This window comes from Arachis ipaensis, chromosome B1 (assembly GCF_059453495.1).
Source record: "Arachis ipaensis isolate K30076 ecotype BB chromosome B1, ASM5945349v1, whole genome shotgun sequence".
Taxonomy (NCBI): Eukaryota; Viridiplantae; Streptophyta; class Magnoliopsida; order Fabales; family Fabaceae; genus Arachis; species Arachis ipaensis.
Window position 1 is genome coordinate 61057461 of NC_142436.1, and position 8396 is coordinate 61065856.

The 8396-nt window shown below is 39.9% G+C and overlaps 1 non-coding gene across 1 annotated transcript; it reads right to left on the reverse strand.

Moving 5' to 3' along the window:
- Positions 1-506: 506 nt before the first annotated feature.
- LOC148576768 (small nucleolar RNA R71) lies at positions 507-614 on the reverse strand. Its single transcript, XR_015904699.1, has one exon. It is a non-coding gene; the product is annotated as a small nucleolar RNA R71 (small nucleolar RNA).
- Between the last annotated feature and the right edge of the window lie 7782 nt (positions 615-8396).

The window sequence follows — 8396 nt, forward strand, 5'->3', positions numbered from 1 at the left end:
CTGATCCTGAACCTGAAAGGACTCTGAAGAGGAAACTAAGAGAAGCTAAAGCACAAAACTCTGTAGAGGACCTAACAGAAATTTTTGAAAAATAAGAAGACATGACAGCCAAAAATAACAATAATGGTGGAGATGCAAGGAAGGTGCTTGGTGACTTTACTGCACCCACTTCTAACTTCTATGGAAGAAGCATCTCAATTCCTGCAATTGGAGCAAACAACTTTGAGCTTAAGCCTCAAGTAGTTTCTCTAATGCAGCAGAATTACAAGTTTCATGGACTTCCATTGAAAGGTCCTCATCAGTTTTTAGCTGAATTCTTACAAATCTGTAACACTGTTAAGACCAATGGGGTTAATCCTGAGGTCTATAGACTTATGCTTTTCCCCTTTGCTGTAAGAGACAGAGCTAGGACATGGTTGGACTCACAACCTAAAGAAAGCCTGAACTCTTGGAAAAAGCTGGTCAATGCCTTCTTGGCCAAATTCTTTCCACCTCAAAAGTTGAGCAAGCTTAGAGTGGAAGTCTAAACCTTTAGATAGAAGGAAGGTGAATCCCTCTATGAAGCTTGGGAAAGATACAAGCAATTGATCAAAAGGTGTCCTTTTGACATGCTTTCAGAATGGAGCATCTTATGTATATTCTATGATGGTCTGTCTAAATTGTCCAAGATGTCATTGGACCACTCTGCTGGTGGATCCCTTCATATGAAGAAGACGCCTGCAAAAGCCCAGGAACTCATTAAAATGGTTGCAAATAACCAGTTCATGTATACTTCTGAAAGAAATCCTGTGAATAATGGGATGACTCAGAAGAAAGGAGTTCTTGAGATTGATACTCTAAATGCAATATTAGCTCAGAATAAAATATCGACTAAGCAAATCAATATGATTTCTCAATATCTGACTGGAATGCAAGCTGCATCCGGCAGTACTAAAGAAGCTTTCTCTGAAGAAGAAGCTTATGACCCTGAGAATCCTGCAATGGAAGAGGTGAATTACATGGGAGAATCCTACGGAAACACCTATAATCCTTCATGGAGGAATCATCCTAATTTTTCATGGAAGGATCAGTAGAAGCCTAATCAAGGCTTTAATAATAATAATGGTGGGAGAAATAGGTTTGGAAATAGCAAACCTTTTCCATCACCTTCTGAGCAACAGACAGAGAATTCTAAGCAGAGCATCTCTGACTTAGTAACCATAATCTCTGATCTAAGTAAGACCATTCACAGCTTCATGACTGAAACAAGGTCCTCCATTAGAAATTTGGAGGCACAAGTGGGTCAACTGAGTAAAAGAGTTATCGAAACTCCTCCTAGTACTCTCCCAAGCAATATAGAAGAAAATCCAAAAGGAGAGTGCAAGGCCATCAATATAACTTACATGGTCGAACCTATATAGGAGGAAGAGAAAGTGATTTCCAGTGAGGAAGACCTCAATAGACGTCCACTGGCCCCTGAGGAGTTCCCCATTGAGGAACCAAAGGAATCTGAGACTCATATAGAGACCATAGAGATTCCACTGAACTTACTGTTGCCATTCATGAGCTCTGATGAGTATTCTTCCTCTGAAGAAGATGAAGATATTATTGAAGAGCAAGTTGCTTAGTATCTAGGAGCAATCATGAAGATGAATGCCAAGTTATTTGGTAATGAGACTTGGGAGGATGAACCTCCATTGCTCATCAATGAACTAAATACCTTGGTTCAACAGAAATTACCTCAGAAGAAACTGGATCTCGGAAAGTTCTTAATACCTTGCATCATAGGCACCATGACCTTTAAGAAGGCTCTGTGTGACCTTGGTTCAAGTATATACCTTATGCCACTCTCTGTAATGGAGAAACTAGGGATCTTTGAGGTACAAGCTGCAAGAATCTCACTAGAGATGGCAGACAATTCAAGGAAACAGGCTTATGGACTTGTAGAGGATGTCTTATTGAAGGTTGAAAGCTTTTACATCCCTGCTGATTTCATAATCCTAGACACTGGGAAGGATGAAGATGAATCCATCATCCTTGGAAGACCCTTCCTAGCCACAGCAAGAGCTGTGATTGATGTAGACAGAGGAGAGTTAGTCCTTCAATTGAATGAGGACTACCTTGTGTTTAATGCTCAAGGATTTTCTTCTGTAACCATGGAGAGGAAGCATGAAAGGCTTCTCTCAATACAGAGTCAAACAGAGCCCCTACACTCAACTTCTAAGTTTGGTGTTGGAGGCCATCATCAAGCTCTGAGTCTTTGTGAAGCTCTCTAAGAGCTCACTGTCAAGCTATTGACATTAAAGAAGCGCTTGTTGGGAGGCAACCCAATGTTATTTAATTATATTTATTTATATTCCATTGTCATTTTATGTTTTCTTTAGGTTGATGATCATGTGAAGTCATAAAAACAACTGCAGAATTAAAGCAAAATCAAAAATAGCATAAAAAACAGCACACCCTGGAGGACAGGCTTACTTGCATTTAAATGCCAGTAAGGATAGCAGAATGGCCGTTTAACGCCTAGCCTGGCAGCATTCTGGGCGTTTAACGCCAGAAAAAGGTGTCTGGTGTCTGGCTGGCGTTAAACGCCAGAAATGGCAGACAGACTGGCGTTTAACGGCAGAAAAGGGTGTCTGGCTAGCGTTAAACGCCAGAAAGAGGCAGCAGACTGGCGTTTAACGCCAGGAAAGGTAGTAGAGCTGGCGTTTAACGCCAGAATTAGCACACAGAAGGCGTTTGAATGCTAGAATGGTGCAGGGAGCAGAATTCCTTGACACCTCAAGATCTGTGGACCCCACAGGATCCCCTCTACCCCACCTCTTCTTCTCTCCTCTTCACACATTTCCATAACACTCTTCCCCAAATACCCTTGACTAATCCCATCAATAACTCTTCCCCAAATACCCTTCACCTATCAAATTCTACTCACATTAGGATTTTTGCTGGTAAAGAATTTTATAAAAATAGTCGCGTTGTAGATATAGTTTCTAAACCTACAGAAATCCCTTCGTACAAACGTTTTGGTTGTCACAAGTAACAAACCCCTTTAAAATTGATAACCGAAGTATTTAAACCTCGGGTCGTCTTCTCAAGGAGCTGCAGGGAAGTATGTTTTTATTATTGGTTATGAAGATTGTAAATTGGGGTTTTGAAAATAAGGAGCAAGTAATTTAAATTGCAATTAAAATAAGTAAATGACTGTAAAATAAACTTTTGGTAAGGTATGAGAAATTGGAAGTCCTATCCTAATTATCCTTATCAATGGTGATGAGAATTGAGTCTTAATCCCACTTAGTTAGCCTTTACTAAAGCAAGGGAAGGTCAAGTGAATTGATTAGTCTGTTCTTCAGGTTCTAGTCAATTCCTAAGAAAGGACCGGAATTATTGAAGTTCAATTCAATTAGCAAAGATAACAATTATCGATCACGTTGAGTTTGATAACTCCTGAGTTACTGATTTCTTAACCAAGACCAAAAGGGGAAAAGTAAATCTATTCGAATAAAAATATCTTCAGATTAGAAGTAACGGTGGCATAAATAAAAGAGAGCGATCATAAACTGAAATACCTCAAATAACATTAATTAAAAGAATTATCTGTAACATAGAAAAGTTCATAAATTAAATTGAGAAGATAATAAAAAAAAGAAAGTTGAACCTGATAAAAAGAGACAATCATAAAAGCAAGAAAAATCCTAAATCCTAATCCTAAGAGAGAGAGGAGAGAACCTCTCTCTAAAAACTACATCTAAATCATGAAAAGTGAATAATTGGAGAGTCCCTTTGAATGGGTGCATTCCCCCACTTTATAACTTCTGATCTGTGCTTTCTGTACTTGGATCTAGTCCAAAAAGGGCTTCAGAAATCGCTGGGAATGTTTTCTGTAATTTCTTATGCGTGGCCTCTGTCACGCATCCGCGTGGGTCACGCGGTCGCGTCATCTGGAGTTTTCCTTATCACGCGTTTCGCTTCGGTCATGCGTCTGTGTCATCTGCGTTCTACTCAAGGCGTGCGTTCGCGTCATTCACGCATTCACGTCGCGCTCTCTTTGTGCTGGGCATGCGGCCGCGTCGTCCACGCGTTCGCGTCGCTGCCCGTTTCTTCAAAAACTCCATTTTTTGCTTTCCTTCCATTTTTGTATGTTTTCTTTCCATCCTTTAAGTCATTCCTATCTTTAGAATATCTGAAACTACTTAACACACAAATCACGGCATCGAATGGTAATAAAGAGTAATTAAAATAATTATTTTTAAAGCATAGGAAACATGTATTTCACATATACCACATAATAAGGAAGGGAAAATGAAACCATGCAATTAACATGAATAAGTGGGTGAAGAATTGAATAAATCACTTAAATTGGGCACAAAATATATCATAAAATATGGGTTTATCAACCTCCCCACACTTAAACAATAGCATGTCCTCATGCTAAATCCAAGATAAAGAGTAAGGTTAAAGTTAAAGTGGTAGAATCTCATGCAATGCAATCTACTCTAAATGCAACTACCTAAATGAATCATGCAATTCTAATTGTCATTCACTTGTATATAAAACTTACATGTAGTTGAATTAATTCACATTCTCAAGGAGTCATATATGCATAGCCAAACCTTAGATAATGTTAAAGCACTTTTACAATTGAGATGGGAAAGAAAAATATTGTACAAACTTGCAAGACAAATGACAATTTAAGCAGAGATATATGTTGATGAGCTATTGAACCCTCACTGGATTTTGTGTTTACTCTCTAGTCACTCAGTGTTTATTAGGTGAATCACTCTATTCTTCTTTTTATCCTTACTTTCTATAACTTTGTTCTTCATCTAACCAATCAATAATTACAGAATACAGACATACAAAAATCATGAGGTCTTTATTTAAGGTTGTAATGGGGCCAAGGTAAAGGTAAGAGTATATGTATAAGGCTAAGTGAGCTAATTAGTGAATCCTTGATTAGTCTAAGATCTCACCTAACATACATATTTTGTAATTCAAAGGTTTCTTTACCTATTTACCCAAATTTTCTCACTTTGTATTGCAAGCTCATATATTAACTTTAACTTTTGTCCCATGTGCATTGATTCCTTTTATTTTACAATTGGGAAATTTTTGTATCCCCATTATTTAAATAAAAAATTTTTTAATGCACATGGTAATTTAATTGTTTTGATTTCACATGAGCATGCTTCCCAAAGCTTTTATTTTGAAATGTCTTTATTCTTTTTAACTTTCGACCTTTGTTTCTATAATCCATGTTCCCATAAGGTTCCCCACTCTTAAACAATACACAATTTCTATCTTAAGCTAACCAAGGATTCAACTTGGGATTTTTATTTTATTTTTCTGCTTAAAGCTAGTATTGTGGTTTATAGAATAAGAGGGGATTAAAAGCTCAAGGGGGCTAACAAGGGTGATGTAAAAGGTAGGCTAATTTTGGGATAAGTGAGCTAGAATCAAACAATGGCCTCAATCACTTTTTTGGTATGTATCTATATTCTATAATTGGACATATAGATTAAAACAAAGTAAAGAACATCAAAATAAAAAAGAAGGGAGAAACACACAGGAATAAAATATTATGGTTTGAATGTAACCATACAATTAAGCTCAAAACTCACAGGCTGTGTGTTCTCTAGCTCAAAAATCATCTCTCAGTTATATATGTCATGCAAGTGAAAAATTAAGAGTTCTCATTATTCTCAATGTAAACCTTAGGGTGGCTTTAAAGTTTTAGTGTTTCTCCTTGATGAAATGTTGTTAACTAACTAACATGTAATGATATATATGCAAAGTGTAGATTGTTTTTTATATTAAAGTCTCTAGATTACTTCCTTTTCATTTTCAATTTAAACCAAACTATCTTATACTAAAAGGGTAAACTATACTAATTAATCCACATATTCTATAACTAATAAGTTAGAATTGTAACTAAACTAACTGGCTAAAATATAAACTAAAGTGCAAAATGCAGAAAATAGAGTAAAAATACATGAAAAGAGCAATGTATGAGTACTGAGAAATAAAAATAAAGATAAAAATACAGAAAAATAACAAAATAAAGTAAAAAGAGTCTGTAGTGGTTCACCAAGAAAAATACGCCAGAGATGGCGACCTCCCCACACTTAATATAAAGTATCGTCCTCGATGCTCACTCAAGCAGGATGTGAAGGAGTGTCATCACTGGAATGATGTCTGGTTGGAGTCTCTGTGGTGGTGGTTTGAGGATCTGCCTACTGCGGAGGGGGTGCTGACTGTATAGGAACCTCGGGGTCTGTAGCCTGAATCTGATGCGGGGCCTCCTACTGTGATGCAGCCTGCTCCGGGCCTGCCTGCTCAGCCTCTCTCTATGGATGGGTCTCCGTCTCATGATCATCCGCCTCCTCCTCAGATGGCTCTGATGGTGTGTCAGGCTCGGAGGGAATGTCGCCGCCAGATCGTATCATCAGCTTTAGGTGCTCATAGCGTCGCTTGCTGCGACGCTCAGATCTCTCATATCGGTGCCGGTTGCGGTGCTCCATCTGGTCTAGCTGCTGAAATAGGTGGTGCACGAGGTGATAAACTGGCTCTGAGGCAGGTGGAGGTGCAGTGGTGGTAGCTGGGGTAGCAGTAGATGAAGAGGGGCCAGCTGAAGGTGTGGCTGTCTCATCAGGGGCAGTGAGTAATGCATTTGCATCTTTGCTATATTAGCTAGTTAGTTGAAGTAGTTTTAGCTTAATTTCATTCATTTTCTTTGAAATAAACAAGCATTTTAATGAGTTCCATCTCCATGCACTCAAGTACCAAGAACCAGGTTAATTGTAGCCAAATTCATGCAAATGATTCAAGGAATGCATAAATGAATGAGTATGAATGAATCTCATGAAATTGATTACATGGATTGGTAAGACTTTGAAGCAATTTCCCTTGTTAATGATAGGTGATGAAACAAGAAGGCATTGAAGCAAGAATGAAGCAAGCAAGTGGCTAACAACTCCTTCAAGAAGAGCAATGTGCACGTTGCTAACATGGAATTCAAGTTGGCAATGCCATTGAAGCTTTACTTCAGGAAGAGCACAAACAACCTTGCAAGAAAGTGGTCTCCTGTGAGCACTATGCACGTTGCTAACTTGGAGCTACATTGGAGTGCTTGGCAACAACGCCAAGAAGCAAACTGAGCAAGGTTTGGCTAGGAAATGAAGGTTGCTACGTTGCCAACCCAGAGATACATTGGCGTGTTCCAAGGCAACGCTGAGCTAGAAAACTTGGCCCAGGAAAGGGAGATGCACGTTGCCAACGCCAGCTCCTATAGGCGTGTTCCAAGGCAACGTAGCAAGCAAAGCTTGGTGCCATAAGGAAGGCTCGAGCACATTGTTGGCTTGGGAGAGCATGGACGTGTTCCAAGGCAACGCCAAGCTAGAAGGCAACCCTGGAGGGCAATCTCAAGACATCAAGCACGTTGCCAACGCCAGGATACATGGGCGTGTTCAATGGCAACGCATCATACAAGCAAGCTAGGCAACCTTGAGAATGAAGAGCACGTTGCTAACTTGGGAATGCATTGGCGTGTTTGGCAACAACTCAAGGCAGCTTGGATGATGACTCTCCCACTCAAGCACGTTGCCAATGTTGGGATGCATAGGCGTGTTCAATGACAATGCCAAGCAGCAAGCATGGAGCCATGAGGAAGGTTCGAGCACGTTGTCAACGCCAAGTTCTATAGGCGTGTTTTGTGACAACGTAGCAAGCAATCTTAGAGAGCAATCCTTTCACTCGAGCACGTTGCCAACACCAAGTTATGAAGGCGTGTTCCAAGGCAACGTGACAAGCAAAGTTGAAGGCTAGAAGGCAGCCCTGGAGGGAAGCAACGAGCACGTTGCCAACGTGCCAACAAGGGGGCGTGTCCAGCAACAACGCCAGCCCCATGTCTCAGCCCTGGGAGGTTTGGCACGTTGCCAACTTGAAAGAACAAAGGAGTGTTTGCCAAAAACGCTGGTGAGCTGGACAGCCTGACCTTACCTCCTTCAATGGAGTATATCTTGAGCTACAAAGCTCCAAATGAGGTGATTCCAACGGCATTTGAAAGTAGACATCCAGAGCTTTCCAACGATATATTATGGTATGGGTTTGACATTAGTTTGAAGCTTCAAAAGCGGGCTTCATTTGGAGCCTCAGAAACTGAACACGTTGCCAACTTGGAAGAGCAAAGGCGTGTTTGCTAACAACGCCCGCGATTTTGGCAGCCTGACCCTGTCTTCTTCAAACAAGAATAACTTAAGCTACAGAGATCCAATTTGAGTGCTTTCAGTTGCGTTGGAAAGCTGACATTCAGAGCTTTTCAACCATATATAATAGTCTATAGTGGAGCACAAAATTGAAGCCAAACCATAAGCAACTTTAAGCCCCAAAAATAAGAACAAGGAGTTAACATCCAAGGA